Source organism: Miscanthus floridulus, chromosome 13 (assembly GCF_019320115.1).
Source record: "Miscanthus floridulus cultivar M001 chromosome 13, ASM1932011v1, whole genome shotgun sequence".
Taxonomy (NCBI): domain Eukaryota; kingdom Viridiplantae; phylum Streptophyta; class Magnoliopsida; order Poales; family Poaceae; genus Miscanthus; species Miscanthus floridulus.
This window is the reverse complement of record NC_089592.1, coordinates 3,015,019-3,032,869: the sequence shown is the minus strand read 5'-3', so window position 1 is coordinate 3,032,869 and position 17,851 is coordinate 3,015,019. Positions and strand designations below refer to the sequence as shown.

Below are 17,851 nucleotides of genomic sequence, written 5' to 3'. Positions count from 1 at the left end.
TTCTATTTCCTAATTTGAACTGAGCAAATGGATGTCTACTATTGCTGCCTACTTGAGATGAATGGCATATGTGATGCCCTTACTGCCTGTGATGCCTAACTTCAATAGTAATCTAAGCAATGCCACTGCCTATATGCTGCCTGTGATGATTTTTTCAACTTGCAGCTACCTGTGATGCTTTTTTTTGACTGAGCATAATGCCTAGATGAATTGGGATGAATTTTGATAAATTGGGATGGATTTGGGATCTATTTTTTGACACTGTCTTATTTGTGTTGCATTTGCGATGATGATTTTTTGTTAAACTTATAAAAACATGTGCTGAGGCAGTGGCATGCAATGATGTGGTTCTTCTTGTGCTGAGGCAGCGATAATGAGATAGTTCTAGTTTCATGCATATCAACTCACGTAGCTCCTCCCCAGTCCCCCCTCCCCTGTCCCTACTACTACTACCCCTATCTCTCTATAATACTATACTATGATGTGATGCTATTTTATCCTATTTTTGGTGATGAGATCAAGTGGGCTTGTATCTAATCCTATTTTTGGATTTCTATTGCTGCCTAGCTGTGATGCTAGACTTCAATGCTATTTTTGGCAGTGTCAATTTTTGGATTTCTGTTGCTGCCTATGATGCCAAACTTCAATGCTGAGCAATGCCACTACCTATGATGCCTCTAATAGGTTATGATGCCTATGATGCGATTTTGCATTCCCTTGCTTCCTTCTACAATAGTGTGAGTGCTCAGTTTGATGGTCGAAGACTTAGCCCTACCACTGTGTGCTCAGTTTGAGTGCTCAGTGTCCTTCTACTATAGAATACTACTACTACTATACAATCTGCTACTAAACTCTACTCAATCTTCTACTAAACTCTGCTAACACTGCTACTACTGAACTCTACTACTACTGTCTTGCTGGCTGCTGTCTTGCTGACTAAATTGAGCAGTTCCTCTACTACTCTTACTCTTACTGACTAAATTTGATTGAGCTATGATGGGGGTTTATTGCTGCCCATGATGCCAAACAAACTTTTGAGCTGTACAGCTCTTACTCTACTCCTCTTACTCTACTCTACTCTACTCTCACCTCCTCTAGTCTTCTACTCTATCTTGATGGCCGAAGGACTTAGCCCTTTGGGGCTGAATTTTGAAACTATCTTGATGGCTTTTGTTTGGTATTTGCAATGATGATTCTTTTCACACTTCTAAGCTGAGGCAGTGGCATATGCAATGATGTGAACCCTTTTATGCTAAGGCAGCGGTGATGATAATCGAGTGCCCCCGCTAAACTAGGATGGCTTGTATACTAGATACAAGCAACTAGTTTAAAAGCGATGTGATGACAATGGGGCAAATCTGAGCCAACTACTACTACTTTACTACTCTAGTACTACTCTACTTTACTACTCTAGTACTACTCTACTTTACTACTCTATAACCATGTCTATACAACTGAAATATGTATTCATTGTAGCTTTCCAATGGTAGAGGAACCGATAAGCGAATGGCACGACCCTACCCCTAGTGCATCATCATCAACTAGCCTCGTGAGCCAAGTGTCCGTGACCCCAAGGCCAACAAAGAAATGTCGTACAGAGGAGGAAGATGATCCGACCTACCAACTGAGGGATGACGAAGTTGAAAGTGCGCGGTCTCCAAACTTTGAACAGATGCCGATGGTGCCTCGAGAATTAAATTTCGAGGAGGAACAAGTCAGGGACAAAGAACCCCCCGCTCCATCTCCAACCACTTCAAGCAAGTCTAGGGGTTAGAGGACAAAGCTGAGAAGGGGGGAACACGTGAGGCACCAGAGGGAAACCCACGGCGAAGTCCATGTGATCCATGAGGTGGGACCAGAGGGAAACCCGTTGTCGCCACCCATGGTCCTTGCCAAGTTTAGTAACCAGGTGGCATGTATAGTCAAGGACAAGGTGGAGATCACTTGGGAGGAGTGGAACAATGTCTCGGTCAACTACAAGACACATATCTAGGGTGAGGTGACGAGGAGCTTCCATTATCCCGAGGACGCCGATCTAAACAAGTGCTGGGAGTGGGTCATGCACGTGGCAGGAAGAGCCTTTAGAAACTTCAAGTCCATGCTGACCAGGTACTACCTAAAGCTAGGCAAGTCACCCTGTGTCAAATACACTATGGTGAAGGAACATCACTGGGAAGAGTTCTGCAAACAAAGAACAACAGAAGAAGCAAAGGCAAAGAGCGCCAAGTTCAGTGCACTCGCGAAGAAGAACCTGCACCCCCACCACTTGGGCATGACTGGGTTTGCTGGTAAGAGGCCCTAGTGGCGGGAGGAAGAAAGGGCTAGAGCTATCGCTGGGCTTCCCGATCCGTATGATGGTGTAGACTTAAGGGCTAAGGACTTCATCTATGCTCACAAGCCAAAGAAGCTCAAGGAGGGCGCGAGCAAGTTCAATGAGCCCAAGTTTGAGGAGGTGGAGAGGGCTCTCATCGAGGCCGCTAAATCCAAGGATAGCTTCGAGGTTCGCAGGGGCCAGGACTTGCTGACCCTAGTGCTGGGAACCCCCGAGCACCGTGGCTGCGTCCGTGGCATATCGTCGAAGATGAGCAGGAACTCAGTGGAGTCATGGCAATCCGACGCTGCCACATATCGATCAAGGCAGATGTACAAGGAGGGCATCTTTCAGAAGGGCTATGATCAAGGCATGGCCAAAATGATCAGCCGGTCCATAAAAGAAGCCTTCATGAGCAATGACCCAAATATGGTGTCGATGAGGTCACAGATGCTTCGCTAGGCTGGCGTGGCCGTGCCTCAAGTTCCACAAGGGCAGACACAAGGGCAGCCACTACCGATGATTGAGGATCGCCCAAGGCACCCCGTCCATGACATTCAGGAACCCGTGCGCGTCCACCTCACGATCTCGTTCGACAGGGCAAAAAAGTTGATCGTGGGTGAGGGTTACATGCACCCCAAAGAAGATATCAAAGATTTCAACCAAGACCAGATCCCTGCCAACTATGCTGCCATGATACTTACATGGTATGCGACCAAATATGAAGAATTTGAAATGGAATATCCAACTGTAGAAGGGGTAACAATCCTTGGAGCTGCCATGGGTTCCGAAGTCCTATGGAACAAGGACGACATAGAGATCATTCTCTCAATGCCGACTTCTACGCCGACGGCGACACCAGCATCACAACCATCCATTGTCGGATCTTGTCCCCCCGATGATCCAGATCACGGCGACGGCGATGACGAAGGCAATGGTGGGGATGACAAGGGAAGGAACTCACCCCGAGGCACAAGCCCTCACCTTCATTCTCCTCCTCCAACAACAAGTCCACCTCCACCTCCCAGCAGTCCGTCTAAGGGCACGAGCAAAGGACCGGGAGGCACGGAGGAACTGGGGGCAAAGACACTGCCTGCTGCCATTGCGAGCACAAGCCACTATCCTCCACCGCTGGCGAAGACTAAAGGTGACCAAGGGCAGCTCACATACTCACTTGAGTTTGAAAGGTATGGTAGCGGTTTGCATAATTTGCTAATAACTTTTCTTTGCCATAATATGGTACTAACATTTCTATCCCAGCCCGAGATCACCTTTCCATCTATTTCCTGAATCGGATGACTGCCCCGGCCATTACGAGCATGGGAAGTTCATGATAACCAAGGCCTAGCTCATCGACGAGGAAAGGTGGGAGACAAGGAGGTTTCATCTTTGGTACATGGAAGCGACAAAAGCTGGCCTGCATGGTTTTCTAGTCAAGGTTGTGGCGGAGTACTTCCACTTGCCTGGCAACGATGTAGAACTCCTCGTGGTTTTCCACGACATGTACAGACTACTGCAGGAACAAGACCTTGACATCGCCCAATTCACCTTGTTCTCTATGTAAGTGATGAATTGCGAGTTTCACATATCACCTGCCTTTGAATCGGTCAAGACTACTTATATATGCCACGATGGCTTGTCCTTGCAGGTTGATGGCCTATATATCCAAGGAACTAAAACTTGATGTTATCTATCTATCTCCAATGCATATTGCTCATAGAATCATCATTGGTTACCACCTAGATGACAATCATCCAACCATGAAAGACTTGACCAAGCGACAGAGAGAGGCGCACAGGAAGAAACTGATGGACAATGAGAAGTTGAACATTTCAAGGTACATACTAGGAGCAATGAAGAAGATCAGGGGAAATGGGTGTATCCTAGCTACCTACCACTTTGGGTAAGTTGAAGACATGCCTGTAGAGATAAGTGGGTAGCTAGCTAGTATTATTATTTCTCGTCGTAACCTGCGTATTTGAAGACATGCCTGTAGAGATAAGTTTGGCACTGTCAACGAATCAAATACGTAGGCCCTGTCATCTACCCTCAGGATGGCAGGGCCTGCGTATTTGATTCGTTGACAGTGCCAAACTTAAAAGGGTACAAGGCCTTTGAAGATTGCCTTAGAGTGTAAGTGACTGAACTATCTTCTCATATGCGTTCTAATGCCCTGCCTAATACTAGTACATTTCGTATAGCGCTTATAAGGAGTACGTGAAGGATCCTGAATGCTATGATCGAAGAACAGAGAATTTTAAGGCTAAGCATAAGAACCGCATCAAAATCAGACGCAACTTTCCGGTAAGTATTTAAAAGGTTTAATTGTGCTTTTTGTTCATATGCGTTCTAATGCCTGTGTTGTAATGCTTGTGTATCGATCATGCAGTGTGCCAAACAACCGGTAGGATCACAAACCTGTGGCTTCTACGCCTATGAGTTCCTGAGGGCATGCAAGCAGTGCAGCAGCAGTTGGAGGATGCTCAAGAATGGATTGAACTGGTGGAGAGACGTGCAGAGCACCCAACACTCCTTCAAGCAGACAAAGGTGGACATATGTAAGTTTGTCTTAGACAAATGCGTGCTTAAAGGGGCATGTTCTTCAATGAGAACAGTCCGATAGCGATTTTACCGGAGTACGAGAGGCTAAGGAAATAGCCCACGATGATGCGTCCGTAGGATTACTCCTTAGCGCATGTATAACGACTTTAATATATAAATGTAATGAATTAACGATGACAAGAACGACTAAGTGAATGTATATATATGTATATTATCTCATATGTAATGCCTGCATACTTTTTAAGTTTAATCTGTGAAATCTGGTTGTGATTTGAATTTGAATTTATATGCCTGCTATATTTTTTTTAATTCAGGAAATAATTTACCGAGGCGGGCAAATAATAAAGCCTGCCACGGCTAATGAACATAACCGCGGCGGGCCAGAAAAGGTGTCCGCAAATTTACTGCGGCGGGCGGTGTAACGTGCCCGTCGTGGTAAAAGTATATTTACCGCAGCGGGCATGTTACAACGCCCGCCGCGGTAAATCGGTTAACCGCGGTGGGCAAAGCCGCCCGCCGCGGTTAAGCCATGATTTATCGTGGCCTCTAGGCCACGGCAGACGGCTTTGCCCGTCACGGGAAACCGAAAACACCCGCCTCCAGTAAAGTTTGTGTAGTAGTGTTCCTGCGGATAGTTTAAAGCATCTTGATACTTTAGACTTCAACAGTAATGTATATTTTTGGTATGAACTTAATAGTCCATGCTTGATTCAAATAAGTGGTCGATATCACCGCCACAAATTACAGTAATACTTCCTCCGTCCTAAAATATAAGGTATTTTGGTTTGTTCTAAGTCAAAGTTGTCTAAGTTTGACCAAATTTATATAGGAAGATATTAACATCTAACACATCAAATAAGTAAATTATGAAAATAAGATTCATAATGAATCTAATTATTCTCATTCAACATTCAAAATATTATTACTCTTTTCTATAAATTTAGTTAAACTTAGAACAGTTTGACTTAGAACAAATCAAAATGCCTTATATTTCAGGATGGAGGGAGTAGTTTAATATCGTTTCCTAGAAAATGAATAAAGGCTCAAAAGAAATTAGAAAAATGAGTTTTCCTGTGGGTAAAATTCATTAAATTGAATTATTTTTCTGCTGCAAAAATGTTTTTGATCCTCTGATTAAAAATTGGAATATTTTAATTAGAGGAGTAGCTGTATTTATTTAAGTTAATTACGATATTATTATTTTCTGACCAACGTTGTTGATAATAATATTGTAATTTTATCTACAAGTTTTAGATGCATTAATTTTACTTCTACCCAATGGTGATGTAGAATTAATGTAGCAGATTTTTGTAATTATAATATTGCTATTTTTTACCAACGTTGATAATAACAGTATTAAACTCATTTATGAGTTTTTATACATTAATTCTATTTCTGCCCAACGGTGATGTAGAATTAATGTAGAAGAACATTGTATGTTTTAATTTTGACCAACGTTAAATTAAGGCATGCAATTGTTGTATTAAAATATCTCACCTTTTCTGATTCTGTTTTCAGGCTACAACCCAATGTCTTTCATCTCAGCCATTCCGCCGCTCAATGGTAGCAATTATGGCGTCTGGTGAGAGAAGTTGGAGATGGCACTTGCGCTATTTGATACTGATCATGTACTCACCACACCGTGTCCTATTGTTCCAGAGGACCCGGTGCGGGAAGAAAATGAAGCTAAAGCTGCTTTCGCTACTCGTCAGCGTGAGCATGCTACAATGAGAATGAAGTATGATCTCGATCATGGGAAGTGGGTCAGCTCAAACCGCAAGTGTTTGATAGTGATCAAAAGTACCATTGAGGATCCCATAAGAGGGGCAATCCCAGAATGCACCACCGCTACAGAGTACCTAAAGAAGGTGGAGAGTCAGTTTACTGGCTCTTTAAAGGCTTATGCTAGCACTCTTATTAAGAGGCTAGTAAATGAGAAGTACACTGGCGGTGGGATAAGAGAGCATATCCTAAGAATGAGCAACACGGCATCTAAGCTCAAACCAATGGACATGGGGCTCAAGGATGAGTTCCTAGTTCATTTGATTTTTCCTTCCTTGCCAAAAAAGTATGAGACATTTGTTGTAAATTACAATTTACAACCAGAAAAATAGGATATAGAGAAGCTCATTGCAATATGTGTGCAAGAAGAGGAGCGGCTAAAGAGCTCACAAGGTGACAATGTCAACTATGTGAAGCATAATAAGAAGAAGAATTTCAACAATCAGAATTTTAAACCACAAGGAAAACCTCAGTGGGATAGCAGCTCCTCTTCGAAATCACAGGGAAAGGCCCCATAGAATCATCACTACCAGAAAGATTAGGTAGACAAGGACACTTGCAAATGGTGCAAGAAGAAGGGACATTACCAGAAGGACTGTCCAGAGTTCCTGAAGCACCTGATGAGGAAAGGGAGTCCATACCAGGAGGACCCTGCAAAGAGGAGAAAGATGCATTAAAGTTGCAAATGGACTTGAATCTGAAGTTGAAGCCATAGGAGAACTCCCATTAGAACTAAAGGATGGCTTTATATTTAAGCTTAGAAATATTCTTTATGTACCCTCTTTGTGAAGAAACTTGATTAGTGTTTCACATCTTGATGATAATGGATATGATTGCCATTTTGGTAATGGCAAATATAAGATAATGTTTAATCACAAGTGTGTGGGTCTTGCTTTCCAACAAGACAAACTTTATTTGTTATCACTTTGTTAGAATGTGAATGATGTGAACACTGTGAATGAGAATGTCTCTTCGTCTATGAATGTAACAAATAAGCAGAAGAGAATTGATCATGTATCTTCAAAATTATGGCACTGTCGTTTAGGCCATATTTCGAGGGGGAGAATAGAACGATTAATTAAGGAAACAACTCTTCCGTCATTAGAATTTTTAGATCTAGAATAATGCATAGACTACATTAAAGGAAAGTATGTAAAGAAAATAAAGAAAGATGCCAAACAAAGCACATGAGTTTTGCAAAATTGTTCACATAGATATCTGTGGTCCATTTCCTATGGAAATGTGGATGGTTATGATTCTTTCATAACATTCACAGATGATTTCTCTTGTTATGGCTATATTTATCCAATTAAAGAAAGATCAGAAGCATTGGATAAATTTAAGATATTTAAGGCTGAAGTAGAAAATCAACACAACCTAAATATGAAGATAGTAAGATCCGACCATGGGGAGAGTACTACGGTCATCATATCTCATATGGCCAAGTTCCTGGACCTTTTGCAAGGTTTTTATAGGAAAATGGCATAGTTGCCCTGTACTCAACATCGGGTGAGTCTTAGCAGAATGGAGTAGCTGAAAGACATAACCGTACCTTAATGGATATGGTGAGAAGTATGATAAGCTACTCCACCTTGCCCATAAGTTTGTGGATGGAGGCGTTAAAAACCGCCATTCATATTCTTAATTGAGTACCAAGCAAGTCGGTGTCCAAAATATCGTATGAGTTATGGACAGGAAGAGAACCCTCACTTAATCATTTACGTGTGTGGGGTTGTCCAGCTGAGGCTAAAGTATTTAACCCAAACATTGGGAAGCTGGATTCCAAGACAGTCAGCTGTCATTTCATTAGCTATCTAGAAAAGTCAAAAGGTTTTTGCTTCTATTATCCTGACAAACAAACGAAGTTTGTAGAAACAAGACACACTGTGTTCTTGGAAGATGCAATGATTAGGGGGAGCATGGTACCTAGAGAAATTAGCCTTGAGGAGAAGCAGGTATACGTACCCACTCCAATGATTTAGGAGCCATTTTTCTCGTTACCTGTTGCTGCTACACTGACAGTGTAGGACACTGTAGTGACAGAACCTGTTGTTAGTTCTCCTATTGCAACAACAAATGAAGATGAGGAACCTGTCCTTCAGGATCCTATAGAACCGGTTGTTGCACATGAGGAAGAGCAGCAACAGCCTCAAATGGAAGAAGTGCCAAATGTTGAGCCCCCTAGAAGGTCTCAGAGCCAGAAAGTCAGCTATTCCTAATGACTATGAAGTCTATGAGTGTGAAGAATTTCAAATGGAGGGAGATCCCACCTCATTTGAAGAAGCCATGAGAAGTCCTCATTCATCAAGGTGGCTTGAAGCCATGGAAGATGAAATGAGATCCATGAGCAGAAACAAAGTCTGGGAATTAGAAGAAATTCCTAAAGGTGAGTGCTCTATTCTTCCTCTCAACAAGGCCATTTGATTGTAGAGTGTACTTAGCCGAGAATTGATGTCTAATTTCAAATTCATCATATAACTCATCAATTCTAGTATTCTTAAACTCACTACCATTGTTACTTCTAACTCTCTTGATGGTGCTTCAAACTCATTGTGAATGCCTTTGACAAATGATTTGAATGTTGCAAACTCATCACTTTTGTCCACTAGAAAGAATACCCATATGTATATAGTGTAATCATCCACTATCACAAAGCCATATTTGTTTCCACCAATGCTAGTGTATTGTGTTGGTCCAAACAAGTCCACGTGCAATAACTCAAATGCTTTACTAGTGCTCATCATGCTTTTCTTAGGATGGTTGTTTCCAACTTGTTTGCTGGCTTGACAAGAGCTACAAAGCTTATCCTTCTCAAACACTATATCTTTCAAGCCTCTAACCAATTCATGCTTAACCAATCTATTCAATTATTTCATTCCAACATGACCAAGCCTTCTATGCCATAACCAACCCATGCTAGACTTAGTGAACAAACATGTGGATAATTTAGCTTCACTAGCATTGAAATCAACCAAGTATAGATTCTCATATCTAAAGCATTTAAAGATCAAGTTAGAGCCATCTACACTTATGATCTCTACATCATCTACCACAAATATGCATTTGAATCCAAGATCACACAATTGAGCCACGGATAGCAAATTAAAGTTCAAGCTCTCTACTAGCAACACATTGGATATGCTCATGTCATTGGATATTGCAATCTTACCAAGCCCTTTGACCTTGCCTTCGCCATTGTCACCAAATGTGATACTATCATAACCATCATTGCCATTGGTGTTGATTAAGTTGAACATTCTTGCATCACTGGTCATGTGTTGAGTGCACTCACTATCAAGAACTCAATGCCTTCCTCTGTCTTTGTAATTGACCTACAAAAGAAAATAAATTCTTTTTAGGTACCCAAACTTGCTTGGGTCCTTGAAGGTTAGTCACTAAGATCTTTGGTACCCAAATGGCTTTCTTCTTTGAGCCCATCCATGGTTTACCAATGAACTTAGCCTTTACACCATTTGCACCCTTGGTAAGCATATAGAAAGAATCAAGCTTAATGGAGGATACATTAGCACTTTTACTCTTGTTCTTGCAATCATGCTCTTTATGACCAACTTGCTTGCAACTAGTGTAAAACTGACCATTGTTCTTCATAAAACTAGTCTTGTGAGGAGCAAATACCGCCTTGCCTTTTTTGGGGATATAGTCCAATACCTCTTTGTAGAGAGAAACTCTTTGGCTACCCAAGCACATAAGCAAGCGGTCCTCACTACCATAGGCCTTAGCCAAGGTGTGAGTGAGCTTATTGATCTCCTTCTTGAGGTTCTCATTCTCAACCATTAGTGAGGCATCACAAGTGAAACCAACACTACTAGATGAGGTGGAAGTAGAACTAATACAAGAAGGGTTATCAGAAGCAACAATGATAGGCATAGATAATGATTTATCAATTATATCACAAGTTAAGCCTACATCACAAGTCTCAACATGCTCCTTTTTATTTTGCTTATCAAGCAAAGAGGAATGAGCTTTTTCAAGCTTCTTGTGAGCCTTGCCAAGCTTCTCATGGGCTTCCTCTAGCCTCTCATGAGTTGCTTTGAGCTCATCAAGGGCTTGCTTAAGGGCTTTTACTTCTTTATTCAAGCTCTTGCATTCCCTTCTCTTAATGTCAAAGTGTTCTTTAGCATCTTCTAGCATGTCATATAATTCATCTTTAGTGGGTTCATCATCATCACTATCACTTTCATTTTCATCATCACTTCCATCATCACAAGTTTGTACCTTAGTGGCCTTAGCCATGAAGCATGATGATGTGTCAAAGAGAGAAGGCTTCTCATTGATAGCAATGCTTGCAAGTGCCTTCTTCTTGGTGGTCTTGTCATCATCACTATCTTCATCATCACTTGAGTAAGCATCACTATCCCAAGTGACCACATTTGAACCACCCTTCTTCTCCTTGAAGGTCATCTTGTCCTTCTCTTTTTTTCCTTCTTGTCCTTCTTCTTATTCTTCTTGTCATCATCTTTGTCACTATTGTATGGACATTGAGCAACAAGATGGTCTTTGCTTCCACAATTGAAGCACCTTCTTGACTCTTCCTTGTTCTTGGATGAAGATTTCTTCCTTCTATCATGGTAGCATTTCTTCATCATGAACTTGTCAAATCTTTTGACAAAGAGAGCCATCTTCTCATCATCATCAACATCCCATGAGCCATCATCTTCACTTGATGTATCTTGCTTTGCCTTGCCCTTGGATGATGTGGCCTTGAATGCCACGCTCTTCTTCTTCTCATCCATCTTCTCATCTTTCTTCTCCTTCTTTTCTTCCTTCTCATCATCATCTCTATATGTATCATCGGTCATTATATCTCCCAATACTTGGTTTGGTGTCATGGTGTCCAAACCACTCCTCACTAGAATAGTGACCAATGTGCCAAATCTTGAAGGCAAGCATCTCAAGAACTTGTGGGAGAAGTCCTTATCCTTCACCTCTTCTCCAAGTGCTTTGAGATCATTGACAAGCACTTGAAGCCTATGAAACATCTCTGGCACACTCTCATCCTCCTTCATCTTGAAGCTTGCAAACTTCTCTTTAAGAATGTATGCCTTTGCACCCTTCACGGCTTGAGTGCCGTCAAATGATTCCTCTAATTTCTTCCATGCCTCATGAGCTCTCTCAATGTTCTTGATTTGCTCAAATGTTCTCTCATCCAAAGCATCATGGATGGCATTAAGAGCAATGTCATTATTTTGGAGAAGCATTTCTTCAGCATCGGTGGGAGCCTCTTCATCATCAATCTCAATCTTGGTCTCCACCACCTTCCAAACCTTTCTATTGATTGACTTGATATAAGTTGTCATCTTAGCCTTCCAATAGGGATAGTTTGAGCCATCAAATTGGGGTGGCTTCTTGGTGTCGTTGATTTGAGCCATTTTTACACCAAGGGTTGTTAAGCCTCAAATCACAGTGACCTCGTCTCTGATACCAATTGAATGGTCCTAATGGCTAGAGGGGGTGAATAGCCTATAAAATTTTCTACAACAACACTTAGAAAATCAGTTAGACAAATATGAGGCGAAACGAGTGTTGCGCTAGCCTACTAAAAAAGCAAGCCACCTACCATAATTCTAGTCTATATAGTTTCTATCCACACAATGGTTATATCACTACACTAAGTTAGTGTACTCTCAAAGGCTAACTAAAGAGCCACACTAACCAAACTAACAAGCTCTCACGACTAGCTACACTAAAGAACTTGACAACTAGTTTATGGTAATGTAAAGAGAGAGCAAGATGGTTATACCGCCGAGTCAAGGAATGAACCAATCAATCACAAGAATCAATATCAATAAAGACCAATCACCTTGGAAACAAATGATGACACAATGTTTTTTTATTGAGGTTCACTTGCTTGCAGGCAAGCTATTCCTCGTTGTGGTGATTCACTCACTTGGAGATTCACGTGGTAATTGGCATCACATGCCAAACCCTCAATAGGGTGTCGCACAACCAACATAAGATGAGGATCACACAAGCCATGGGCAATTCACTAGAGTACCTTTTAGCTCTCCACCGGGGAAAGGTCAAGAACCCCTCACAATCACCATGATCAGAGCTAGTGACAATCACCAATCTCCACTCGATGATCCTTGCTACTCCAAGCCATCTAGGTGGTGGCAACCACCAAGAGTAACAAGTGAATCCCATAGTGAAACACAAACACCAAGTGCCTCTAGATGCAAACACTCAAGCAATGCACTTGGATTCACTCCCAATCTCACAAAGATGTTGAATCAATGATGGAGATGAGTGGGAGGGCTTTGGCTAAGCTCACAAGGTTGCTATGTCAATGCAAATAGCCAAAAGAGTGAGCTAGAGCTGGCCATGGGGCTTAAATAGAAGCCCCCACAAAATAGAGCCATTGTACCCCTGCACTAGGTACTGCTCGGGGTGATCGGATGCTCTGGTCAGATCGACCGGACGTAGGACCCCATCGTCTGGTCGCCTGATGCTTTCCACATGTCATCGGCTTCAAACATTGATCGCCCAATCTCAACGGTCATCAGTACATTTAAGTAGTGACCGGACACGTTGCTCAAAGTGACCGGATGCACCAACACCAGCGTCTAGTCGTTTCCAGTAAGGTTCCATTTGTGAAGATTCATGACCAGACACGTCTAGTCATGCCCGACCAGACTCACCCAATGTTCAATCACTCAATGTCTCCTCTATGCGCCACCATGTCAGCGAGACCAGATGCACCCCGCCAGCGTCCGGTCAAAGATGGACGCCAGCGTCATCACTGCTTCCACTGACCGGACGCACAGGTCCAGTTGAGGCCAGCGTCCGGTGCACTCTGTGAAATCCTATCTTTTCTATACAATGCGCCGCTAGCATCGTCGGACTATCCGCACTTTATGGGCGAACACTCTGCAAGTGAAGTTTCTAACCCTTGCTCAAATATACCAACCACCAAGTGTATCACCTTGTGCACATGTGTTAGCATATTTTCACAAATGTTTTCAAGGGTGTTAGCACTCCACTAGGTCCTAAATGCATATGCAATGAGTTAGAGTATCTAGTGGCACTTTGATAACCACATTTCAATATGAGTTTCACCCCTCTTAATAGTACGGCTATCGATCCTAAATGTGATCATACTCACTAAGTGTCTCGATCACCAAAATAAAAATGGCTCCTACCATTTATACCTTTGCCTTGAGCCTTTTGTTTTTCTTTATTCTTTTCCAAGTTCAAGCACTTGATCGTCACCATGGTAACACCATCATCATGTCATGATCTTCATTTGCTTCATCACTTGGAGTAGTGCCACCTATCTCATAATCACTTTGATAAACTAGGTTAGCACTTAGGGTTTCATCAATTCACCAAAACCAAACTAGAGCTTTTAGATGCCCGTGTCCCACCAAAGAGCGCCAGACGTGTCACTGCTCATCGCTGTTTCCACCGCTGTGCCCTCCCCTGCTTCCTGCCGCGGTCACGTTGTGACCTCGGTGAGCCAGAGCGTGGGAGCTTGCCTTAAATCTCACATGCTCATGTCTCCACCTTGGCGTCCGTGCGCCAACTGTCCCCACCCTGCCTTGAATTGCGTCATGACGTGCTCCAATTTGGAGTTTTCCCTCTGCCATGCCATTAAGGCCGGGTTCGGCCGTGGCCGAGGGAAACCACTCAATGCACCATCCCACACCCAGCCAACTACACCATGAGCTTTGCCTCCAGCTCCATTGCACCCTATGTGCCTCACTTGCACCTTTACCGCCTCGCCGGTGCTGCTAACGTGGCCACGTCGTCGTGGAGCACCGCCGCCTCCCGCCGCCGCACGTGGCCAGCCCTGCTCGGGGTATCTCTGACCGAACCATCACTACAACCATGACCAGGGTAAGCTAGTCATGCTCTCATGCTAGCCAGTAGCTGCGTAGTGGTCTAGGGTGGCCGGTACGGTCTTGCCACCGTCGCATGCGGCCGCTCACCGTGGCCGTCACTCCCGCAAGCTCTGCCGCTACCATAGCTTCGGTTAATGTAGGCTAGGGCTGTAGGTGTAGGTTGGCCCACTAGCGTGGCCGTCTAGTGCCTTGTCCGCTACGCTGGCACGCGCAGGGGTGGCCAGGGACCTGGCCGTGGTAAAGGCGATAGATTGCAGGGTCCTATTCGCATAGTCTCTCTTGGGAAATAGTGCCATGGACTGTGGGTTGATTCGATCTTAGCGCAGGGGCATTTTTGTGAAGTTAGCAGCTCATGCGTGGGTCGCCCGGTAGTGGGCTGACTCGTGGTGGCCCACGTCTACGTGGTGGTGGGCCGCGGAGTGGAATTCATTTTTCCTTTTCTTAAGGAATTAGAAATAGCTTTATATTTTAATTTATGAGCTGAACTTTGAAAATTAATATCAATTCGCATAGATGCCCAAAAATTGTGAAATAAATTTTGTTTAGTTCCTAAAAATGTTGTCTATCTGATGGCATAGTTAGTTTATGCATGTCTGAGTTGATACTAGGGCCTATTAAATCAATTATGAGTGTTTAGTATTATTTAGATTAATATTTATAGGAATTTTTGTGGCAAATGGGTAATAGTTTTGTCCATGAAATTTTTATAGTAGGTTCATTGTATTATTATGTGCTCACTTTAATTTTTGTAGCCTTAGAATAGGTTGATAAATAGGGTAGCTAAGTACTCCTTGTTTTAGTATATAGTAAATCGTTAATAAGAGTAAGAATATATTTTAGTTGTTAAGTAGCACTTGTAGGTGAAACCCTGCTGGTTTGATGGGAATGATGATTAGCTCGGTATCTTAGTCATTAGAGCTAGCTTAGTGGCTTCATAGATGTATTCTTATTTTAAGAACTGTTGTTGCCTTAATGCTAAGTGTTGCATCATCATCGCATGCATGTAGAGAACGATTTGGCGGAGATCGTGACCATCGGAGATCATGAGTTCGAAGAGGTGATTGAAGAGTACGAGGAGGAGATTCTTGTGTAGGAGGAGGTCCCAGAGCCACCACTGACTGAGCTGAGCTGACACCACGCCTGCCCAAGCAAGCCCCGATGCATAACCCTTATTTTGAATAATCACTAGAAATATATATATGATGTGCATTTACGTTACATGATTTATATTGAAACTAAATGCATAGATATACCTACCTTTGAGTCCTACTAGCTTAGGTTGAGTAGCTGCTATGCTTATGTTTTTTGCTAGTGTGAGTAACCTGTCGTTACTCACAATAGGTGATTATTGTTATCACTTTCATGATAAAATGGTGAAAAGAAATGGAGACCGAGCAGGGATATGGTACGGGTATTGGTGGGTGTAAGCGGTTGTGTCCCACGGCCAACAGGGCATAGCTTGGTGAAAGGTCCTAATGGCTAGAGGTGGGTGAATAGCCCAATAAAAATTTCTACAACAACACTTAGCAAACCGATTAGACAATTATAAGGCGAAGCAAGTGTTGCGCTAGCCTACCAAAAATGCAAGCCACCTACCACAATTCTAGTTGATATAGTTTCTATCCACATAATAGCTATGTCACTACACTAAGTTAGTGTGCTCTCAAAGGCTAACTAAAGAGCCACACTAACCAAACTAACAAGCTCTCACAACTAGCTACACTAAAGAGCTTGACAACTAGTTTGCGGTAATATAAAGAGAGAAAGCAAGATAGTTATACCACCGTGTCGAGGAGTGAACCAATCAATCACAAGAATTAATATCAAGAAAGACCAATCACCTTAGAATCAAAGGATGAACACAATGATTTTTTTTACCGAGGTTCACTTGCTTGCCGGCAAGCTACTCCTCGTTGTGGTGATTCACTCACTTGGAGGTTCACGCGCTAATTGGCATCACACGCCAAACCCTCAATAGGGTGCCACACAAGCAACACAAGATGAGGATTAAACAAGCCACAAGCAATCCACTAGAGTACCTTTTGGCTCTCTGCCAAGGAAAAGTCAAGAACCCCTCACAATCACCACGATCGGAGCCGGAGACAATCACCAACCTCCGCTCGACGATCCTCGCTGTTCCAAGCCATCTAGGTGGTAGCAACCACCAAGAGTAACAAGCAAAACCCATAGCGAAACATGAATACCAAGTGCCTCTAGATGCAAACACTCAAGCAATGCACTTGGATTCTCTCCCAATCTCACAAAGATGAAGAATCAATGATGGAGATGAGTGGGAGGGCTTTGGCTAAGCTCACAAGGTTGCTATGTCAATGCAAACGGTCAAGAGAGTGAGCTTGAGCCAGCCATGGGGCTTAAATAGAAGCCCCCATGAAATAGAGCCATTGTACCCCTTCACTGGGCACAACACGGGGTGACCAGACGCTCTGGTCATATTGACCGAACGCTGGACCTCAGCGTCTAGTCACGTGATGCGTGCCATGTGTCCCCTCTCTTTAAATGTCGATCGCCCAATCTCAACAGTCAAGTGATGACCAGACGTAGCAGCTCAAAGTGACCGGACGCTGAACCCCAGTGTCTGTTCATTTCCACTAAGCATCCAGAGATGACTTTTCACGACCGGACACGTCCGGACATGCTTGACCAGACTCACCTAGCGTGCGGTCACACGGTGACTCCCCTGTGTGCTGCCACATCAGTAGGACTGGACGCACCCCTCTAGTGTCCGGTCACTAAGTGACCCAGCGTCCGATCAAAGACCGACGCCAGTGTCTTTGTAGCTTCTACTGACCGGACGCACCGGTCCAACCGAGGCCTACGTCCGGTCACTTTTAGTGACCTCTGTCTTTTCTGTCTAGGGCGCCAGTGGCACTATCGGATTGTCCTCACTCTACGGGCGGACACTCCACCGGTGAAGTATCTTATCCTTGCTTAACTATGGCAACCACCAAGTGTATCACCTTGTGCACATGTGTTAGCATATTTTCACAAATATTTTCAAGGGTGTTAGCACTCCACTAGATCCTAAATGCATATGTAATGAGTTAGAGCATCTAGTGGTACTTTGATAACCGCATTCCGATACGAGTTTCACCCCTCTTAATAGTACGACTATCTATCCTAAATGTGATCACACTCGCTAAGTGTCTCGATCACCAAAACAAAATGGCTCCTACCATTTATACCTTTGCCATGAGCCTTTTGTTTTTCTCTTTCTTCTTTTCAAGTCCAAGCACTTGATCATCACCATGGCATCACCATCATCATGTCATGATCTTTATTTGCTTCACCACTTAGAATGTGCTACCTATCTCAT

At 43.2% G+C, this 17,851-nt stretch overlaps 1 pseudogene; it reads left to right on the top strand.

Annotated features, from left to right (window-relative positions):
* Positions 1-6,402: 6,402 nt before the first annotated feature.
* LOC136502111 (uncharacterized) lies at positions 6,403-7,332 on the top strand (annotated as a pseudogene).
* The last annotated feature ends 10,519 nt before the right edge of the window (positions 7,333-17,851 follow it).